The sequence below is a fragment of the Lacerta agilis genome, chromosome 1 (assembly GCF_009819535.1).
Source record: "Lacerta agilis isolate rLacAgi1 chromosome 1, rLacAgi1.pri, whole genome shotgun sequence".
NCBI lineage: Eukaryota > Metazoa > Chordata > Lepidosauria > Squamata > Lacertidae > Lacerta > Lacerta agilis.
In genome coordinates, this window is record NC_046312.1 from 55,045,021 (window position 1) to 55,069,407 (window position 24,387).

The window sequence follows — 24,387 nt, forward strand, 5'->3', positions numbered from 1 at the left end:
GTGTTTGTTTTTTGTTTTGTTTTTATGGGATGGCATCCAATTTCGTTGCACTTGTACAATGTTGTACTTGTACTTGTACAATGACAATAAAGAAATCTTATGCATTAATACTAGGTATAGTAACTATTTACTGTACTAAAGTTGGACAAATAGTCCATCTGACAGACAGAGGGGGGAATGATAATTTGGCACAAGATCCTTAATTGGTTTTTTTTTTTTAAATCACCTTGCCAACAAAGGTCCGTATAGTTAAAGCTATGGTTTTCCCAGTAGTGATGTATGGAAGTGAGAGCTGGACCATAAAGAAGGCTGATCACCGAAGAACTGATGCTTTTGAATTATGGTGTTGGAAGAGACTCTTGAGAGTCCCATGGACTACAAGATCAAACCTATCCATTCTGACGGAAATCAGCCCTGAGTGCTCACTGGAAGGACAGATCCTGAAGCTGAGGCTCCAATACTTTGGCCACCTCATGAGAAGAGAAGACTCCCTGGAAAAGACCCTGATGTTGGGAAAGACTGAGGGCACAAGGAGAAGGGGACGACAGAGGACAAGATGGTTGGACAGTGTTCTCGAAGCTAACAACATGAGTCTGACCAACATGAGAAAAATGCAACACAATAGCCCTCTTCCTGCATTTAAAAGAATGTGTGTGACACGCACTGACTCTGTGCTGCCTGTGGTCCCCCCCCCTCACTTTGCTCCTGGTTTTCCAGTTTTTAGCAGGAAGGTCTGAAAGGGACTTGTAATTTTAAATACTTAATGGAGGCAGTGTAAGAAAAGAGGTGGAATAACACAATCACATCTTCTGATGGGTGGTGCTGAGGTGCTGTCATAGAAGAAATGAGTTTAGCAGAGGCATTCTCCATCAACTTGGCTGGGAAGATTGAGGATACATGTTCCAAATCAAGAACAAATGAAGCTGCTTTTTTAAACACACACACACACACACACACACACACACACACACACAGTTATCACGTATATTTCCGTGCTCATTTCTACACAGGATTATCCTCTACTTGCCCCAAATCAGTCTATACTTCCATGGTGAGAGAAGGTAATTGCTTCCTTAGGGTAGTACCCTATCCAGATATTGTGTTTTATATTCTCCTAATCAGACAGTGTTTTTGCTGATGTTACCATGATAGTCACACACTCAGTTATCCAAAAATGGCATGTAGGTAAAAGCAATCTAATCACCAATTGAAAGGAAGCTATTGCAAAATGGAGATTTTAAAGAGAGATTTGTTTGGTAGATGGCTTAAGATATCAGATGACGATACATCATGAAGGAAAAATGACATGGCAACCAACAAGCAATGCACACTCTGAATGAATTCAAGTTGGGACAGTTACTGTTCGGTGTACAACAAGACAAGATAAGATTCATGTCACGAAGAGGAAATGTCTAGTTATGATTAAGGGAACAGGAAGCACTTCAACATTCCTTTGAAATGTTTTTGAATTTAAACACTCAAAACGATCAAATTGTTTAAGTGTTTTTTATGGCTGTATTTGTAATGGAGAATATTTTGAGAATGCTTCAATACACCTCTATAACATTGAAAAAGGGTGTAAACAAGTCTGATCTATTAATTTCAAATTGTGTCATATAATTTCAGAGCAATTTGACTCCAGGGGACTTTGCCAGGTAAAAGAACAGATTGCTAGTCAGAGGTGACTTGACTTTGACTGGAAGGCATCATTGGTCTTATTCATCCTCTGTCTTAAAAACTCAGTATACTATACATGCACGCACAAGATAATGAGATAATCCCTACCCTCCAGACAGAACAGCCATCTTTCTTTACGTTAGGAAACAGGCTATGACTGAACTTCCATAATATAAGAAATGAGGCGACCTCATCAAAGGTCACAGAATAGTCTACTCAATGTCTCTGAATTGAAGTAAAAGTTCACTCAACCTGTGGTTGGTAGAAAATAAGGTATTAATGGAGATTTGAACCACATTCCTGCCTTGCTTCCCATCCACCAATATATATTTTTTTGTTTTGGTTTTTTTAAAAACCAGCTTCCTTCCATGGAAACATTGCACTAGTCTACAGTGCTCTCAACAGTTTGATGTAGAGTTTCTGTTAGAGGATTTACATTTAGTTAAGAATAAAGAATACTTGCCATGCTTTCCTTCCCAAATTAAGGCAATTAAGAGTACAGCTTTCAATATCCAAGGCAGCTACAAGATAACAATAGGACTAGTTGCTAGCCCTCTCTGTTCAAGCAAAATATCATTGAATTAGCTACATACATATATGATGTGTGTGTATGTGTTTGTGAGTTAGCCTGTGGTGGATTAGCATATTTCACCACATCAATCTATTTCTTAATCTTTATATTGCTTCATGCTTTTTTAGGTTATACACCAGGGGTGGCCAACTCCCAAGAAACTGCGATCTACTCACAGAGTTAAAAACTGGCAGTAAGCTACCCCCTTTTGGGGGGTTCAGGTCAAAGCCGTTGAGCTTTTTTTAGGGGAGCCACAGTTGTTCAGCTTCTCTAGGGGAAGCTAGTGATCTACCAGTGATCTACCACAGACGGTCAGCGACCAAAAAGCCAGCTTTCCCCAGCACACTTTGCCCTGCTCCTAGAATTGCTGGCAAACTAGTATTTTTCAGTATGCTGTCTTGTACTGAGAAGGACTATTGGTCCATGTAAATAAGTATTGTCTACACTAACTGGCAGTGCATCTCCAGGGTTTCAGGCTGGGAATCGTTCCCAGCCCAACCTGGAGATACCAAGCATTGAACCTGGGGACCTGCAAAGCAGATGCTGTAGTCCTGATCTCTGGTATAGCCCTTCCCCAGTGAAACCATGTTATATCAGGTAACCAGTGCAGGCGGTTTTGCCAGGATCTGATGATGGCTCATCAGATTCTCTGGCTCTATCCCAAACCCAGCAGATTCTTCGTTCTGCCCACACTGGCTTCATCACTTGGCCCCACCCTGGAGCCAGTATTATAGGACTCAAACATTGGTAGTCCTAACTGAGTCCAGATGGATTCTCCCTCTCTCTTATTTAGGGGGAAAATATATATTCCAAGTTGGCAGAAAGGGAGTGGAGTGGATCTAATTTCCAAATCATGAGTCACTTTGTCCAATCCTGACTTCAGTGTTGGTTGGGAAGGGGCATGCCAACTCATGATTCGGAAATGCATTAAGACAAGTGACAGATGCTGAGATGACTCAAATATAAAAAATAAGAACACCAATTTATTTTGGGGAAGGCGTGGTTGACCTCCAGCTTTTCAGAAGTTGTTGGATTCCCATCCAACACAGGCAATAGTCTGGGAACATCTAAGGTGGCAAAGGCTACCCTTTTGCCAATCTAGGGTATCGTAATTTCTGCCCCACATTATATCTGATCTACCCTTGCATTTTTTTTTCTAGCTATATAACTGTTCTGTAAAATATAAAACAAAATTACATTTGTTCCATTGAGAGGCACTTGAGGTGAAATATGTGCGAATTTGTGAATGCTAAATTCATATTTCTTATTTATAGTTATTTTCATTCAACTCTTTAAATCATGACAGAGTTCTGGATTTCTAAGAATTTAAAATTCCATCAATTTAAAATTCTAACCATAGAAGAACAAGGCATTCCTTAGAAGTGATTTTCTGCAAATACTAATGCACAATATGTGTGGGTGGATGTTAAAGAATTTCCCCACTCCCAATGGCTAATAATAATAATAATAATAATAATAATAATAATAATAATATTTATTATTTGTACCCCGCCCATCTGGCTGGATTTCCCCAGCCACTCTGGGTGGCTTCCAAATGCAAATTTTGAAAACTTTCTAAAGGTAAGGACATGTCCCTTGCTGTGCAATAGCTGAATTCCAGGCACTCCATAAGAATTCACTGTATGGTTAACCTGCAGTACAAAAGTATACATATCTACCAAGAAGGAAGTGTCTTTACTCCCAGGTATGTGGAGACTAGGCTTCAATTTAGTGTTGGCATTATAGTGTTCTTGTTTCTTTAACAGCTGTGTGGTAGGCAGGTTAATCCTTTTCTAGTGTGGGAATACAAATATGGGAATACCATCACTTGTTCACATTCTGTCTGTAAGACATTATGTGTGTGGCCACTCCATCTTACAAAAAAGAACATAATTTTGCATATGACAGAAAGCATGTGCATATTTTATGCAAATTTGTATTTTTTTTTGCAAGTGGGTCAGAGGGCCCAATCAACATACCCCATACAGGCTTCAGGGAATCTGACGCCCATCCATCACAGCGGGCTGCTAGTAATTGGAAAGACAAGAAGCTCTTACCAAGGTATCTTATTCAATATTCAAATAGAGAGAGACGCAGGATGCAGTCTCTAGGATAATGGTGTTGCTCCAAGTAATCTCTCCACTTCCCTTCTCAGTTACCAACAGCCCCACCTCCCTTACGCTTACGGTGTCTGCTTGGGGACAATTGTCTCTGGGCTCTCTGGTCTCCTACTTTCATTGCTCACTGTGTTCTGGGGGAAGGGAGTCTGGAATGCTCTCTAGTGATAAAGTGTTCTGCTTCTCCTATTATTTCCCAGCTTTGCCCTTCTTCTGTCTCTGAGCTGTGACCCTCTGCAAACCACTGTTGTAAATCTATACTGTCCTCCTATTCTTGGGAAGGTTCAGGAGAAGGGGGAGGTTGTCTCCACCATTCCTCCTCAGTCCAGTTCCTGATGCATACAATGTACTGGGCCCAGAAAATCCTGTTAGCACACCTGATAACAAGTGTTACTTATATTGTATTTACTTATATTGCATTTATATTTATGTCCAAAGGCTCTACTAAGCACTGTGTTTAATGACTCTGGATGGTTTTTAGCAAATAAATCCCATCAGCAGAAGCCCTGTGCAAGGACTTCTGCTTGTGCAACAAGGATTTCCCCACTCTCCTCCTTACACACCCCAAAATTGGCTCGGGGTGTTATGTCTGAAGAACCCCTAGAACAGAGGATTATATAAACCCAAATGCTTGCCCTGGTGGAACAATCTCCTTAGTGTGACATTGAATTGCTCCCTCAGACCCCTGTCTTCTTTTAAATTCAAGTAATCTGGATTCACTACTGTCTACTGTTAATATGAATCTATACAATGAGCCACTTGTGACTTGAAAAATTCAGCCTCAGTGGGAGTTTTTGCGAAACTTGACTCATTTATGTTCAGATGCGGTTTTCCCCTTTTCCTACTATTTTGTCCATTTCTTCCTTGTTCCGTTCCGTTGTTCTATCCATTAAAATATTGCACAAGAAATGCCAAGTCTAAATGTGCATCATGCTCTGGGAACATAGTTCTGAGGAACAGCTTTATTCTTTTGTGAATGGTTTCATGTTACTTGACAAAGAACTCTCCTATCATCGAGGGAAATGTCACAGCTAATGGAAATCCTGTTTATATGGCTTGTCTTTTTGTTTGCGATACTGACTTCCTGTTTATGTGGCTTAATGTATCTTTCTGTTACACCGACTGGGTCAAAAAGATATAAGGCAAGCCTTTTCCAAGCCCCTTTTTGGCTTCATACCTTCACCTGCAAGAGTAGTGTTTAATATGGGCCCTGACATCTTGCTTTTTGAACACCACTATTGACTTCCTGTTTTACCAGGCTAACTGAAGTCTTGGTACTTAGGTTCTCTATCACACCAGTCTATAACTCACTCTTCCTAGAGTGGCTGGGGCAACGCAGTCAGATGGGCGAGGTATTAGTAATAAATTATTATTATATTATAATGGCCCAACCACCACAGATATCTCTTTCACCAGCCATAATTGTCCTGCCACCAACATAAACTCTCTCATCTCACCTGCCCAGTTTCCTCACTGGGGGTTCTTCTAATTATTCTCTCCTTGGTCCTGCTTCTCAGTTTTCTGTTTTTTCCATTTAGGTCTCCATATCTTATCATTGATACAAAACCAGACTTGATGTTTTAAAAAGTTACCGAGCTTCAGAAAATGGGGAGTCAAAATCTGGTATATGTAATAACTAGTAATAAAACAAGTAGAGAATAATTTGAGGATGGAATGGCTAGCATCATCTGTCAACTGGCCAAGCATAATATCCATTCCTCTAATATTTTGAGATATTTGTCCAATCCACTATGAAAGCCTAGAGGGCCAATGTTTCAACTACTTTGCAAAATCATATATTTTACATGCAATGTATCTAATTCCTTGGAAGGAGTCCCAAGATTCAGGCATTTTTTAAATTCAATTAATTTCATCTCATTTCTTCTAGAAATAGCCTTGAATATCAAAATATATAATTAGTTGCCCTCCTTAATGTTAACACCCTTCAAAGAAGGATGACTCCCTATTAGTCATCCCTTAGCTAAGTCATATACAGCTATAACTTTATCTTCTCTATTAGTCAAAAGTTCCAGTTCCTGGGTTGTTGTGACTCCCTTCGATTTGTCCATCCTTTCTGGCAGTATCATACTGCTTAACTGCAAACATTATCCCAAAAGAAAAGAATTCCACCTCCAAACACCCAATGCCTTAAGTATGTAGCACTTCTCCATGAAATAAACTGCAGCATTTATGTACAACCAGGGCACACAGATTCTTGCTAAAGGTAAAGGTAAAGGGAACCCTGACCATTAGGTCCAGTCGCGGATGACTCTGGGATTGTGGCGCTCATCTCGCGTTTCTGGCCGAGGGAGCCAGCGTACAGCTTCCAGGTCATGTGGCCAGCATGACTAAGCTGCTTCTGGCAAACCAGAGCAGCGCACGGAAACACCATTTACCTTCCCACTGGAGCGGTACCTATTTATCTACTTGCACTTTGACGTGCTTTCGAACTGCTAGGTTGGCAGGAGCAGGGACCGAGCAATGGGAGCTCACCCCGTCGCGGAGATTTGAACCACCGACCTTCCGATCAGCAAGCCCAAGGCTCTGTGGTTTAACCCACAGCGCCACCCGCTATATAGTTATGCATCACCAAATGTAACTACAAAGTGATTAAATCAGATATCCAGCCTGAAATTTGGTGTAATGGCTCAGTTCCTCCTTCATGTCTTGGACTTAAGGTATGAAGAAAAATAATATGTGAAAAACAACACTTCCTAGGGCCACAATACTCTTTGTTCTTTTCATTTGCCACCAAACAGTATATATTCCTCATAACAATGTTACCAAAGATAACACTTTATATTGAGTAGAAAGGAGATGTCTGTCTGTATCTGTGCCAGTTTCTTTGTGAGATTTATGGACTTCCATTTCATGCGGCTCAATGTGGTGCCTTCCATAGTTCCATAGACCAGAAAACACCATCGCTTACAACAAAATCTAAACCATGCTGAAAGGAGAGCCATAGATAATCTCAGGAACAACCCAGACATTATAATTAAAGAGGCGGACAAGGGTGGAGCTGTTGTCATCATGAACAAAACTGATTACATCCAGGAGGCTCACAGACAACTTTCCAATACCACCTTTTACATAAAATTGGACTCAGACCCCACGGAAGAATACAAAAAAGAACTGAACAAGATTGTTAAGGAGCTACCCCCACACATCCAAGAACAGATCCTCATGAACACACCAGCAGAACCTCGACCAGGAACTTTCTATCTTCTACCCAAAATACACAAACCAGGAAATCCAGGACGCCCCATCATCTCAGGTATTGGCACCATTACAGTGGGGGTTTCCGGTTATATGGACTCTGTTCTGAAACCATATGCCATCAGTGCTCCCAGCTACGTACGTGACACCAGAGATTTTCTGAGAAAAATACAATCTTTGAATAACCTTCCTAACAATACTATTCTAGTCACTATGGATGTGGAATCTCTGTATACCAACATCCCACACAACGATGGTTTACAAGCTATAAGGAACACCATTTCAGATAAAACCACAGCAGACTTTGCTACGAAACTCTGTCATTTTGTCCTTACCCACAACAACTTCAAATTTGGTGAGGACCTGTTCCTTCAGATCAACGGCACAGCAATGGGCACCCGCATGGCCCCACAGTATGCCAACATCTTCATGGCAGATTTAGAACAACGTTTCCTAAACTCCTACCCACTCAAACCTCTCTTGTACCTGCGTTACATTGATGATATTTTTATTATCTGGACACATGGTCAACAGACCCTGGACACCTTCCACAAGACATTCAATGACTTTCACCCCACCATCAACCTAACTATGAACCAATCTATGCAAGAAATACACTTTTTGGACACTACTATAAAAATACAGGATGGACACATAGACACCACCTTATACCGTAAACCAACTGACCGACAAACATATCTACATGCTTCTAGCTACCATCCCAAACATACCAAACAATCCATTGTATATAGCCAGGCCCTACGTTACAGCCGCATCTGTTCCAACTCTACAGACAGAGACTCTCACCTAAGAGATCTACAGCAAACCTTTTTAGAACTAAAATATCCACCTGATGAAGTTAAACAACAGATCGACAGAGCCAGACTGATACCCAGAGAGAACTTGCTGCAAGACAGACCCAAAAAAGAAAATAACAGAACACCACTAGTCATCACATACAGCTCCCAAGTTAAAACAGTACAACGCATCATCAGAGATCTACAACCTCTCCTAGACAATGACAGTTCTCTTTCTCAAGCTCTGGGAGGAAGACCCTTCATCGCATACAAACAGCCACCCAATCTCAAACAGCTCCTCACCCACAATAATACAAAAACAGGACTCAACATGGACACTGGTACCAGAGCCTGCAATAAACCCAGATGCCAACTTTGCTGCCACATAAACCCGGATAACACCATTACTGGTCCCAACAACATCAAACACACCATCTCAGGACTATTTAATTGCTCATCTTCCAACATTGTGTATGCAATCAAATGCCAACAGTGCCCTTCAGCTCTCTATATTGGACAAACAGGCCAAACCCTACGCCAAAGGATAAATGGACATAAATCTGATATCAGGAATCACAAGACAAAGAAACCAGTAGGAGAACACTTCAATCTCCCAGGACATTCTATAAAAGATCTCAAAGTAGCTGTCTTAATACAAAGAAATTTCAGAAATAGACTGGAAAGAGAAGTGGCTGAATTGCAACTAATCACCAAACTTAAAACCATGGAGAAACCTGGTTTGAACAAAGACATTGGATTCTTATCTCATTATACATAACAAAGCCATCTTTAGCCATCTCACCCCTTGCCTTTCCCTGCAAGACTAATTGCAGCCGTTTAGAGTCGTCAACAAGTTTTCCACACTTATCAGCCTATCACCCATTCCCACCACCCTTCTGAGTAATACCCCTCCCCACTCCCCCACTATATTTAAGGATCTGGTGACTTCTGTTTCAGTGTATCTGAAGAAGTGTGCATGCACACGAAAGCTCATACCAGGAACAAACTCAGTTGGTCTCTAAGGTGCTACTAGAAAGAATTTTCGATTTTGTTTTGACTATGGCAGACCAACACGGCTACCCACCTGTAACTGGAACTATGGAAGGCACCACATTGAGCCGCATGAAATGGAAGTCCATAAATCTCACACTTTATATTGAGAATATTGTTGTCCAAGATCTAGCTGATTAAGATCTTGTAGAGGATAAACAGCAATGGAATATGCACAGGCTAACTGGATTCCAAGCAAGATGACCACTAAATGACGTACAGTACTTCTGTTGTTTGCTATTTTATATTCACAGCACACAAATGAACATCCCAAACCGTATGGTTTTCATTGCACACAATTCACTCTTCTCTCATAGAGAGATGCACATCCTTCCCTTCCCAAGCAACGCACATGTACATCCTCCACATTGTTATGCACACCTCATCTCAGCTCACACACACTCATTCACTTCTCATTACATTAGCACATCTACAGACCTTTCTTTCCATTCAGTTAAACATACAGATGCCTCAGTCACGCTTCACGTACACACATACATCTGAGCCACATCATGTGGTGTAGCAGGACATCCTGAGGGCTCTCCATTTTGTGAACTTTGTCAATTCAACATCCAGCATTTGGGAGAATCACATGGAAGAGATGGCACACCCCACAGAGATGAGTGGCATGGAAAACAGGTTGCTTGGGGACATCTTAGCTATTGGTGGTCCTTGCCTTTCAAATGTTTGGAGATGAGGACTATTGCCGCATCTCCCAAAGCCTGTCCAGCTCCCTCAGATAAACTCAACGTATTGTAGAAAAGACACTTTTCAAACGCTTATTTCTCACTTTCCCTAACCACACATTAGTGAGCTTTTCATAATACTATTGAGCAATAGGTGGCCTAAGTTTAAATAATGTCGAATAATACAAAGAACAGCCATTTTAGCCCTTTGGGCTGTGCTGTTACAATTACATTACAAAAACCGAGTATTCTCACAGCCTTGAGACGTAGATCTGAAGCATGTTTAAAATCGTATCTTTGCCTCTCTGTTTCTCTTGTGGCACTTGAACCTTTGAATTTCCTTAGTTTTATTATTTGACGCTCAGTCCTGAGCAAAGCAAATCCTAAGATGGCCTTTATGAAGTGTGTGGTCTTCAGCTGTGAAAACAGAAGTCTTAAGAGCCTCCTGCCCTCAAGTTCATTTTTCTCATTCATAAGCAGGAGATTTGACATATGCTTATTTGTTATGAAAGTGATATGAAATATACAGTAGATCCTTTACAATGCAGTCCTAGGCATAACCGCTCAGAAGTAAGTCCCGTTGATTTCAATCGGACTTACTCTTGGGCTAAGTGGGTATAGGATTGCAGCCTTTATCTGGTTTATTTATTTGAAGATTGTCATCTTACCACAAGATGCAATTCTTGCAATGACACTTTTAATTCTTTTTAATTTTTGCAATGCACTTTTAAAATGTGGAGAGTGATGTTAGAATTTCAAGGTGGAAGAGAAACTGAAGAAAGGAAGAAAGCAAAAAGAAAGATAAAGAAGTCTGAAATAATTACTAGGAAATGGGAGTTTTTAAACTAGCTGTACAATAAACGCCAGCTTTCTGGTGCTACTGTTGGACTTTCCCAGTTTTTAAAGAGTATGTGTCTGTTAAAATTACTCCACACAATTCAGAAGGCAACATTGGCAGCTAATTTAACAATCTGGCTAAGTACCAAGGGTATTTTTCCTCTGCCATTTGAAAACAAAATCTACAGCAGGATAGAAAGTCTGGTTCAAGTCACCCTTTAAACATTCCAGACCCCAAGAAGAGCATTTTATTCTCTATTCTTTAGCCATAAATCTATTCCCATTTCTCGTTAAATATTTTAGGTGTTATTTTTTTTAAGCCAGAAAACTCTGAAGGGTTGTTAAAAAGGAATGGAAAAAAAATGTATAAATAGTTTTCTTTGCTAACTGTTAAAATATGTTTGTTCCATGTGTCATCTCTGTTCTCTTGAAATGATGCCAGCAGAGCTGGATTCATAGCTTTTAAAACAGTACAAATCAGAGGGGAATAGCTTCTGTTGAGATGGGACAATATGATTCCAGCAACCGAGTAACCAATGAATGGTTGAAAACTATCTTGAGCCCACTGGAATATAATCTGTGCTGGACAGTACTCAAAGCAACAGATGGAACAGGAGCTTTCCTACCCTTTGTTGACTTTCCAGCAGCCCAATCTGTCACATGGTTTTTCTGCTTAGAGACACATGGGAGGGACCTCGTTGCCACACCTATACTTTTGGATTAGGAATGTCTGAGTGGTGTAGAGAGCTGATTGGCCAGAGAACAGGAGATTGGCAGAAATGCCTCTGTAAATTCAAGAAAGTACAAAATGTACGTGGGGCAGGAAAGAGTGTGTGGCTTTGAGACTTTGAGGAGGTTTCTCCCCCCCCCCATTGCTTGACATTTTCAGGCCACTGTGTTCAGATGTGAGCTGGTGACATTGTGAAACAGGGTTTCTCAAACTTGGGTCCCCAGCTGTTTTTGGACTGCAGTCCCCATCATCCCTAATCACAGGTCCTGCTAGCTAGGAATGATGGGAGTTGTAGTCAAAACACTACTGGAGACCCAAGTTTGGGAAACCCTGTTGTAAAACAATAAATATGAATCAAGTTGAGAGAATGGTGTTTCGAAAAGTAATTTACTTTAAAAGATCGAACAGTATTTAAAGGATACTGTTAAAGGATAACAACATATGGTATGACTGCATAGGACATAATTTAAAAAAAAACGTAGTAGTGATGGTTCTAATAAGCAAGAACAGATTTCAAAAGTTTTCTTAGAAGTCTAAGGAGCATCACTTTCTTTCAAAGTCTTACCCAAATGATTCCTCTAAGTTTTCCTCAAAGGAGGAGGGGAAGGGAAGCCATGCTGGTGTGAGGAGCTAAAGTTTGGAAAGCCTCTGTAGATTTTATTCTGAACCTGCTCTAATATTGAAAGCCTTAAACTAATATAGATCAGCAGAAATTGGAAATTGTCTTGGATCATTATTCTCCAGTAATGAACTGTCTGTAGGTCACTAAGGTTTAAAAGAAAACATTTGATTTCAGGTCAGATAGGAGTTCCTTCCCTATGTGATCCCCAATATAAGTGCTTTGATGCTACAAAAATATTTCCACCATGTGTTCATCTTGTTATATTAACAAGAGATATTAACAGTATTAGCTTCACCAAGTTCCTGCCTCCTCAGCTCCTTAGTCATTCTCACTCTTCTTGAGACAGGAATGTAACAGATGGACTGCAGACGAACAGGTTGCTGGCCATGTTGATGCATACTAATCAGAAAATACTGAGCTAAGAAGAAACAACAGACTGAAAAGGACAGGATAAAAAGGCAAAGATGAGATATTAAGATAACAAGGTTAATATGAGAGTGAATATAACCCACATGTTCATCCTTTCTCTTAATATTTCTATGAGAACATAGGAAACAATCCAAACATAAAGCAAAAATGCCATAGGTAAGTGATTTAGACAGCAAGAATTTACAAACTTCATTTAAAACTATTTTGTTTTTCTCTAGTATCCACTACACTGAGACAAATACTGGTGACCAGAAATGAAGTTTCACAATTTACAGGCGAATTAAAAATTGACAAATCACTGGGTTTCGATGACACCAGCCCAAGAGTTCTAAAAATGTGAAATGGGTCATCTTCAAACATAAAGATGTAACATTGGCTTCTGTACCCGAGGACTGGAAAGGGGTCAATGTAACGCCATTTTTTAAAACGAAAAAATAGGTTGGAGAGGGGAGAAATGGAAAATTTCTAATAGGCCTATTATTTTATTGTTTCTACTGGTGAAACTCGTAGGAAGTGTTGTTACAGATAACAAGTAACCAAAACTCTGGAGAAACAAATCTAAAAAAGAACCAGCATGCTTCTTCTAAGGTAAATCCCTTTTAGAGTTGTTTTGAGTATTTCAACTGGAGATGAGAAGAAATTCACCGTTTTTAGACATGGGAGTAGATTCTGAGGTAATTTGGTCATTTGTGCCACACAACAATTGGATGGCAACATTGTGGCCCTTAGCAGCTTTTTTCAATTTTTAAGACCTGGAACAACTAATAATAATAATAATAATAATAATAATTCCCCAGCCACCCTGGGTGCTCCCAACCGAATACCAAAAAACACAATACAATAACATTGTTAATGGACTGTAGCCATAGAATAGATTACAAGTCATTTCCCATCTCTGGGAATGCTAGCAATGGTAGCTCTATACCCATAATAGGGGTCTCCCAACAACTCTCAGCAGCCTTAATAAATGACACTTCTCAGAGTCTTTGAGAAAGCCATGACTGTTTAAAGTGGTAGGATACTGCTTCAAACAGGGGTGCCGACTGTAAGGCGGCACTTGGCCACAACATTCAGCTGCAGAAGCAGCACTAGAGTTAGAGGTGAGCAGTGAGGTGATGCTGATGACACAAAGTGCTCATTGTGGTAAAAACAAAAAAGGGCTTTCCATGAGCTACAAAGTGATCTCTCCATGGAAGGTGCATGGGCATTAAATTGTGGTTAATGTAAGCAAATTGAAACTAATCCACATTAGGGCTAATCCACATCACTTTACATGCATGCTAGTGAAATGGAGGTGACTGACCAGAAAAGCAATCTTTTCTGGGATCCTAGGGGATGTAGGTGGCGCTGTGGTCTAAACCAGTGTTCCCCAACCTTGGGCCTCCAGCTGTTTTTGGCCTACAACTCCCATCATCCCTGACCACTGGCCTTGCTAGCTAGGGATGATGGGAGCTGTAGTCCAAAAACAGCTGGAGGCCCAAGGTTGGGGAACACTGGTCTAAACCACTGAGACTAGGGCTTGCCAATCAGAAGGTCACGACCGGGTGAGCTCCCGTGGTTTGGTCCCTGCTCCTGCCAACCTAGCAGTTCAAAAGCACGTCAAAGTGCAAGTAGATAAAGAGGTACCACTCTGGCGGGAAGGTAAACATTGTTTCCGTGTGCTGCTCTGGTTTCACCAGAAGCGGCTTAGTCATGCTGGACACATGACCTGGAAAAACTGTCTGCAGACAAACATCAGCTCCCAGTAAAGCGAGATGAGTGCCGCAACCCCAGGGTTGTTCGCGACTGGACTTAACTGTCAGGGGTTCCTTTACCCTTTACCTAGTCAATAGTTTTTATGAAAATGTCAGCCCCAGTGTATGTCAGTTATGAGAAAGGCAAATTCCATTTTAGGGATCATTAGGAAAGAGACTGAAAATAAAACTGTCAATATAATAATGTCATTATACAAATAAATAGCTTACAGGGGGATTAGACAAATTAATGGAATAGTATACTAATATAATAAAATAGTATTCTAATGGAATAGTGTACTAATGCATAGCATCCAACTTTTCTCTGATGAAAATTATGATGCTATTTATACCCCACACATCTTACTAGGTTGCCCCAGCCACTCTGGGCAGCTTCCAACATATATAAAAACATAATAAAACATTAAACATTTTTTTAAAACTGCCCTATACAGTATTGCCTTCAGACGGCTCAGGGGTTGGATATATCTCCATACCCTACAACATTTTTCCAATGTAAATAGGGACATCCTAAGGAAAAGTGGGACATATTGGGATGAAATCAGAAACCAGGACAATTTCTCTAAATCAGGGACATCCCAGGAAAATAGGAACACTTGGAAGTTCTGCTAATGGAATAGAATACTTATCAAAAATGCAGAGGATTTACAATAAAATATCTCATTTACCAGCTGTGAAGCTTAATGAAAGAGGAAGTTTCTGTGCATTTCCCAAAAGAAAGATGTATTGCAAAAACAAGAGCCTTTATTGTTAGCTTCTGAGAGCTTCTACTAATTAAAGGCAATTATAGAAGAACTGGCAGTTCCTATCATTTGGAGAGGTACAGCTCCCTTGGAACTTCTATAGAATTTATCTGTTTGTTCTGAAAAACACAAAGGAAGAAATTGGGTAGCCACGTGATTCTATACAAAGTTAAGTAAGTAAGTAAGTAAGTAAGTGTGGGTTTAAGCAGAGGTTGGATGGCCATCTGTCATGGATGCTTTAGTTGAGATTCCTACATTGCAGAGGTTTGGACAAGATGACTCTTGGGTCCCTTCCAATTCTACAATTCTATGATTCTACGAGTTGGCCACCACAACTAATTTCAATGATTAAAAATATTTTAGACTTCTAACACTGATAAGAAGATTGAATCTTACTGAAAATATTTTCATCCTGCAACTCTGAGCAAAACCAATTGTGGTTTTGAGGCAAAATACCAAGTACACAGAGAAACTAAAAAACAAACAAACAAACAAACCCAAAACTCGATGCTCCTTAAAGCACACACCATCCTGATATACATTAGATTTCCCAACTTTTTAGCCTCTGGTCACCTTCGCAGGTATGCCTGGGCAGACAGTTGCAGATGTTAATGCTGTTTCACCTGTTGCAAGTTGTTAGCAGCACAAGAGCAAATCAGACCATCTTGTTGTGGACATTTTGGCATTCCCAGCATAGAAAATACCGGTAATAATAAAACATCAAACATTAATAGTAACAATCAGATCCTATATAAAAAGTCACAATGACTTTAAAATAAACAACTTATATCAAATAAAGCAATATTCCATAACCCATTAGAATCCTATAGTAAACAGTAAAGTTAAACATCAGCAAATAATAATTAAACACTTACACTTATCAATTACAATAAAGAATTACCAATCTATAGTCAATTAAAAAAGCAAATCGCAAAGCATAAAATACCAGAAACATACAAAACCATGTAAAAGAATCAAATGGAAAAACAAGGACACCCAAATTATAACATTATTCACATGTCATCATTATGACTTTGTACATGGCAGCACACCAAATGAACTTGTGACTAGATCCAGTTTATACAGGACTTAGTGCACTGTCTGGTTATCCATGCACTGAGACCAGTGTTTGTTCTTTTTTCTAGCACAGAAATGTTGCACTTCATATACTCCTCTTCCACAACCCACAATTTTCCTTCTTCCCCTGCTACCTCCAGGTACAGGTTCTGCACTAAGCGAATGGAAGGAGATTCAAACATCCTTTTTATTGGTGCTTTGTTTTCATGGTGGTATTGGGTGGGGCCGGTGCTTTGTTTTCATGGTGGTATTGGGTGGGGCCGGTGCTGCTTTCAATACAGTTCGCACCTGTGATTTTCCTATCTGGGAATTAAAATTACATACCGCAGAACCTTTAAAAAGTGATTTCATCAATGGGGAAATGACGGGAAGATAGTCTGGGAATGCTGGAAGTGCTTGGTCAGGGATTTCCCCAATAGGACTGTCAGTGATGCATTGAGAGAAAGCAACTAGGCAGGATGGCCAGCACAACAACAAGCAAGCATTGTGGCTGTCAGGGCATCAGCTTCGGATATGGGAATGATCAAGCCAAACAGCCAGAGAAACTGCTGTCCCACTGCCCCTGTATCTACTGTCACATCACTCTAGCGGTAGAGCTGGTAGAACTTACTTCCTCATCTTCCATTATCCATCTCTCTTAAGCATCCATTTTCCCTCTTAAGGAATCCTAGTCCAATCTGGGGAGAGACGTTCAAAAGAGCTGCAGTAAAGATATGGTGAAAGGGCATAAGAATGGCCTGCTGGACTAGGCCAGTGGCCTATCCAGTCTGGTACCCTGTTCTCACAGTGGCCAAACCGGATGCCCCTGGGAAACCAGTGAGCATAGCATTTGCACAAAAGCACTCTCCCCTTCTGGGGTTTCCAGCAACTGCTGTTTAGAAGCATTGTGCATGCTGGGCCTATGCATGTGGACTTTTGTGCAGATGCAATGTGTGAGAGTGAGGTATGGCAAGGTAACAAGGTGAAAGAATACAGGCCCCACCCCACCCACAGCATGTCTATTGTCAAATACCCATTTGGACGCAGGTGGAGCTGTGGTCTAAACCACTGAGCCTCTTGGGCTTGCCGATCAGAAGGCAAGCAGTTTGAATCCCCATGACAAGGTGAGCTCCCGCTGCTCTGTCCCAGCTCCTGGCAACCTAGCAGTTCGAAAGCACACCAGTGCAAGTAGATAAATAGGTACCACTGTGGCGGGAAGGTAAATGACGTTTCTGTGCACTCTGGCTTCTGTCACGGTGTTCCGTGCGCCAGAAGTGGTTTAGTCATGCTGGCCACATGACCTGGAAAGCTGTCTGCGGACAAACACCAGCTCCCTCAGCCTGAAAGCAAGATGAGCTCATAGTCGCCTTTGACTGGACTTAACCATCCAGGGGTCCTCTACCTTTACGTTTTACAGTAATATCTCGGAAGTAGGTGCTCCTGGTTGCAAACTTTGTCCCGGTATGCGAGCGGAAATCGCATGCCAGAGGCACACACGCACAGTGGGAGGCCTCATTAGCAAAAGCGCGCCTCAAGAACAGTTTCGAGTTGAGAATGGACCTCCAGAACAAATTAAGTTCATAACCAGAGATACCACTGTACCTTTAGAATGCCTGCATGGGGCTAATGTATTCTTTTCATCCGGCAGCATGCTGACTTCTTCCCTTCCCTTCTCCTTCCATTAATAGCTGTTGTCTTTAAAATCTTGGTTTATCATCACACGATGGTTTGCAGAAACCAATTTCCTGTATTTTGACAAAACAGGAAACTGTTGTTTCAGTACAAACTACGAACTGAGGCTTCACATTCCTTGTGCTCGAAGGATGAGGGATTGCGCGGCTCAGAGTCGTACCTCAATGAGTTCCCCTAGCAACGAGTCATGTTGTGGCTGAATGCAGCCATCATCCTGAGTGTCTTTCCGGTGGCCTCTCTTTACTTCGTTTCGCTGCCCACACAACTCTTTCCCAGACAAACTGAACTTTCACTTCCCTCACAGATGCTACACTGTTTGTCAGCAACCGATGGTGTATTTTCCTTGAAGAGGTTTCATGAGAAGTTCACAGGCAAGTTTTCATAGCAGCTCAGCTAACGGCAATAAAGTTTACTTCAGACAGGGCTATGCAACTTCTAATTTATTATAAATAAATATGATTACTGGTAGAATTGATATAGAGACAATACAGCTGTTTCAGCTGTGTGGGAACCAGAGCACACAAACCACAAAAATAAGAAAGATTTATTGCTCTCTGTATCTGAACACAAACACCAAAACTAAAAGAATGACCTGACACTGTAAATAAAGGCTAATTTGGAATCTTTACACCCCAGGTCTTTGGCTAATTAAACAATCTATGGCCTTTTAATTGTGGGTGGGTGGTAGTATTTTTTTTATTTGTTTTTATGGTGTTTGTTATTGTATTTTTATATTGTAAACTGCCCTGTGATCAGCACAGTATAGAAATTTAATTAGTTAATTATAATATATTTATTATTTGCATCTTCTAAATAACATCTGTTTAGGTCGTTTGTTGAATTCAAAAAGAGCAAAATAAATCATAAGGTCATTAAAAATATTGCTGATGGATTGACTGCAGAAATGCATCGGTGTTTTGGGAAGTTGGGACATTTGGTGCCAATTTTTTTTAAAAAAACCAAATGTAACATGCAGAAAAGCTCCAGACTTCCTCTGCCAAGGCTAGTATGGAGTCAGGTCCTATTTGGAAGGCCCCAGTGAGTGCAGAGTCCTCCAGTTTAGATTAACAACTATTCAGTGGACGAGGGATGTTGTGCGCTGTCTCTTTAAGAGACGAGCCAGGAAGGTCCTCGACTAACAGGCCATGTGACAGAAACAGAAGATAATGCTTTCACTTTCAGGTGTAAAGCTTGAGGGAGAGGGATGAGGTTTGCTAAGGTGCGAAAAAGAAAAGAAAAGAAAAGAAGTCTGGGCAATTTTGGCTGAGATCAACAACTTAAATAATGAACGATGTCCTGATTTTTACTGTTTGTGTTCCTCTCATAAGTCACCATTGTTTCTCTGTGGGTTTTAGTAAATATTTTTTGAATTTGAAAACATCTGCTTCCCATATACAAAAGAATGCCCTCCTCTTAGCACGTTTCTCCTTTTTGTCCTGAGTTCAAGCGTCTTCTAAGTCCATGACACCTTTAGTAAAAGCTGTTCTCCAATTGGAGTACTCACAGGCCAGTGTTTCCCAATTGCTGGTGTTGATACTACAGTTTTTTTTAGATTTGCCCTGAGAGAGTCTTTAAACCTCTTTTGTTGACCACCAGCATTATGCTTTCCATTTTTCAGTTTGGAATAGAGTAGTTTCTTTGGAAGACGATAATCAGGCATCCACACAACATGACCAGTCCAATGAAGTTGATGTTGAGGAATCATTGCTTCAACACTGGTGATCTTTGCTTCTTCCAGTACACTGGCATTAGTTTGCCTGTCTTCCCAAGTGATGTGTCAAAATTTTCAGAGACACCGTTGATGGAATCTTTCGAGGAGCTAGAAAGGGTGTTTATAAACACCATAAACACTAGTGCATAGGGAGGTTGTTTGTGATGGAGCATTCCAGCATATTACCTGAAATGGGCTACCACCACCCACCATTGTAGGTGAAGGATCCTTGGGCATCTGCTGTCTTGAGAGGATTGCTTCTCTACCCTTCAGCTATCTTACCTGCTGTTTTGAAAGAACCGAGAGACACTTCCACACGGCCAGTGATCTGTAGATGGGATTCAATCGCATAGCAGCAGACTCGGATGAACCAATCAAAGTGCATCTGTGTTCTTGCACAATAAACTGCTTTCCACTCAGCCCACAAACTGACCTTTTTGCAATACGGAAAGTGACAGGAAAATGCACTGGAGACGGTGGCATAAGCATTTCTTGACGCAATGCATTGTAACCTCCTGGAAAACAACTCAGAATAACTGCTCACTGAACTCCTGGTGACATAAAGTTTGCGGAATTTGTGGCAACAAATAGTGATGAATGCTCAGTAAACAGTCTGGAAACAACTTGGGGGAACAGGAGGGGAAGGGGAGGCAAGAAGACTCATCCCCCACCCACCTGCCAGCAAGGTGGGTTTTAAGGAGGGATTTGAAAGATGTGGCATCAAGAAGATGTTTGAGAAGGCAGGTCCCAGAATTCAGAGCGCCAAGAAAGAAAGGCTTATTCATCTTCAGGTGGTAGAAAGTGGTGGAGATGGAACTGCAGAGGTGACTGGCAGTGATTTAAGGAGCTGGGTGGGAGGTGGGCAGGGAGACAAGTGCATGGAGGAATTTGAAGGTAAAGCCCAAGGACCAGACAGGAAGTCAGTGTATGGATTTAAGGAGGGGAATGAGGTGCCTACCGTGGTACCTCATGTTACGGACGGGATCCGTTCCGGAGGCCTGTCCGTAACGTGAAATGCCCACAACTCAAGGTGCTGCGTCTGTGCAGGTGTGCATCACAATTTGGCGCTTCTGCGCATGCACGAGCAGCAAAACCCGGAAGTAATCCATTCCAGTACTTCTGGGTTGCTGCAGGACGTAATGTGAAAAGACGCAACATGAAGTGGACGCAACACAAGGTATGACTGTAGTGACAAGAGAAATTGATGTTTTTGGCAGGAGAGAGAGAATCAAGGGAGGCATTGGGATCGTTAGGAATGATGGTGCATGTGTATCTTGTTTCATAAGAACCCAAGTCAGGTTCAAAATCTGAAAAGGAAGAGAAGGGCATGAGTTATCTCAGCAGCCTTAATTCAGCAGTGACAAGCTGGTGATACCCTGTTGGCTACACAGACACACATGTGATTTATAGCTCAGGGATGTCATGCTAGACTAGCATAACAAGTAATCCCAGATTGCCCTAGCCGTACTTAGTAATTTTTAATTAATACATTTTTACCCTGCACTTTAGCCAACAAGGCTCTCAAACCAGCTCATAAGATCTGTGGAAATATAGTTTTGTCTTCAGGGTTACAATCTAAGACATGACATACAAGGAAAGTGGGGTGGGGAGGGAGGAGAAAAAAACAAGTTCAGGCACCCACTTTTAAAAGCCACAGTTCTTATAATGACCAGCTGCAATGGAGACAACTCAGCAAGCCTGACTGAATGCCTGCTGGTGGTGATAGTTGAGGGGAGGGCAAATGGCAGCTGGTCTCTTATCAGGGGTGAGAGAACAGCCCTGATTTCCTTCTGTTTCTCTACTCTGTAGCCTGATGGAATGGCTGCCACTAGGTGTTTACTATGGAGAGGTCATTCACAGGTTAGTTGCATTTACATGAAACTCTGACTGGATCCAGACACATCAAAGAAGTGTTCCAGTTAAATGCGTTGTAAAGTTTGTATGAGAAATCGGGTTGGAAAAAACGGAACTCCACAGCGCCATCTGGTGTCGCAGCGTTAGAATGCATGAACAACGCATATAAAGAGCTTTTTCTTTGCCAATGCAGCTGAGTCCTCTCTATTGCAGAAATGTAGAAATAACTATGTTGCATTTCCACAATCACTTGCACTACAGTAAAGGTGAATTGAAACCATCTTACACTACAGCAGTCCTTTCCCATTCTTTTAGCCCATAGCAACTTCCTGTACATGTAAAATAAGAAAAGGTGGTTTAAAGCAAGGCAAGTGGTTGTTATTGCAGTGTAACTGACTGTGTGAAGAAATCTTAAATGTGTGACTCCTTATGTTCCTTCATCAGAACTATCACAGCTAACTTTGTGTAGTGGGGCCTTCTATAGACTATCGTGCATGACAGAACAATGTAGCCAGCACATCTAAATTCAGTGGTACCTCGCAAGACGAATGCCTCGCACAACGAAAAACTCGCTAGACGAAAGGGTTTTGCAATTTTTAGGTGACTCGCAAGACGAATCTTTCTATGGTCGTGCTTCGCAAGACGAAAATTTCAATGCATTCCTATGGGAATTAAATTCCTATGCATTCCTATGGTTGTGCTTCGCAAGACGAATTTTTCACAATACGAAACGACTCGCGGAACGAATTAATTTCGTCTTGCGAGGCACCACTGTAAATCTAATGGATCTTGCGCCCAATTTACAGCTAGGAAAATTGGAAATGACTGGCCAATCCTGCTGCAAGAGAGATCTGAATAACTCAAATGCAGTTAAGTGTTGTTGTGACTACTTAGAGACTTCTCTGTTATTACGGATGCTGAAGTAATAATTACATGTGCAGACATTATGTTTGATTGTCTTGCATGTGTATAATCCGTCTGCTCGAGGTAATATGCAAGCATCTTATAAAACTTCATGAATGTACTCTCGTCGCTTATGAAACCTGACACAGGAAACTACAGCAAGCCCTATTTTGCATGTGGGCAAGCAGTCACTGATCTGGGACAGAGAATTAGCATCAAAGCCAGTTTTGCAGCAGGTCTGGTAGCTTATGGTAAATGGCTTTTTTTCCTCTGCACCAGAAGAAGGAAGGAACAAAGTTTTTGATTCTAAATATACATACCTGGAAGGAAATCTTGATCTATTGGCTTGTGAGCCTACATCGACTCAATGCCAAAATGCTTCCTCCGGAAACTGCATATGGGGAAACCAAAAATATTCTTGACCCACGAAGGCGATTACATCATGACATCTGGAGCTTGTCTTAGTACGTTATCATAGGTGGTGCCATTCTCCTTTGGAGTAATTCCTGCCTCATTTGTGGGGGAAGTGCTACTTCTCCCCATGGCAGAGAACTGCTAACCTTATTTCTTTCTTTGGGTGAATTACATCAGCTTAAATGTCTCCACACACAGCTGGGTCTGGCAAATGAATTCCACATGTAGGCAATATGATATTGGATTTCCTACTGTAAACTTCTGTAGGTTTGCCCCTGATGAGGAGGTAGTGGGCCTCTTTCCAGGGTTTTCCCCCATATATGTTATCAGCTCACACTTCATATGTATGTAATTATCTTTCTGAATGTACTGATTTATAGGAGGCCCTTCTGTGAGCGACATTTTATACTGTTGCTTTTAGATTTGAATTAATTTTGATGAATGTCTGGTAGTCAGCGATTTGCAATGAGAGAGAAATGGCGTAATTGTTGGTTGAGGTGTAGCAGATAAAACATTTTCACGTTTGGCTTTGTACAAAGTCTCTCTCTCTCTCTTGGCCAAGATTAATGCAAATACCCCTGATATCATTCTTAATTGAGATTCTTAATTTTCTACCCAGGACAGGCCAGACTGCTTTCCACAAAGGCTGATAGTTTTGCTAGCACATTATCAGCAGCTATTTGTACAGTAGATAATTGTTTATTAGAGCAATCTCAAGATCTACGACTTCCAGAGGCAATACTGATGTTTATATAGACCAATGGTATAAGAACCGTAGAATCATTGAATTGGAAGGGACTATCTAGTGTCATCGAGTCCAACCCCCTGCATTGCAGGACTCCCAACCTGAGTTCCCCATCCAGTTTGAAACCATATTGGTCCCTACTGAGCTTTGCAAATATGCTAGCAGTTTTACTGCTACCCCACTAGGAGGCTGCTTCCTATTTTTCCCAAGTGGTGGGGAATACAGGCTAAATCAATTCTTCCTGCTTATGGGCCCGCAAGACATCTATGCCTATGTGTACTGCTCTGAACAGTGTCATCATCAACCCACAAAGTCTTATAATTCAGGCCAAGAAACTTCAGGCTTTATATACATTGATCTATCCAAACAATAGAGGCAATTTGTACACTGGATCTCAAGGTGGGATAGGCACACAATCTCTGTATATTTATTCAGAATTGTCACAGTTTGAGCCAGTCACAAGTATCCAAATCAGATTTTCAGAAACTCAGATTTAAGCAAGGATTTTAGACATTAAACCCCATTTTCTTTCAAAACTGAGAAAACAAAAAACTTTGCAGAAACTATTGGACATTTCCAGTGTAAACATTAATTTAAATGTATATGTTGTGTATTAAATAAGATATTCTGGCAGCAGGGTAAAGTATTGCTATTGGTCAATTTGAAGTGTTCAATCACAATCCACAGCCTGATTGGGTCCCGCCGGAAAGTTTGAATATTATTGGTTCCCGCTAAAATGTATCTTTTCCCTCAGTCCCAATGTGTCTATAAATAGAGCTTTCC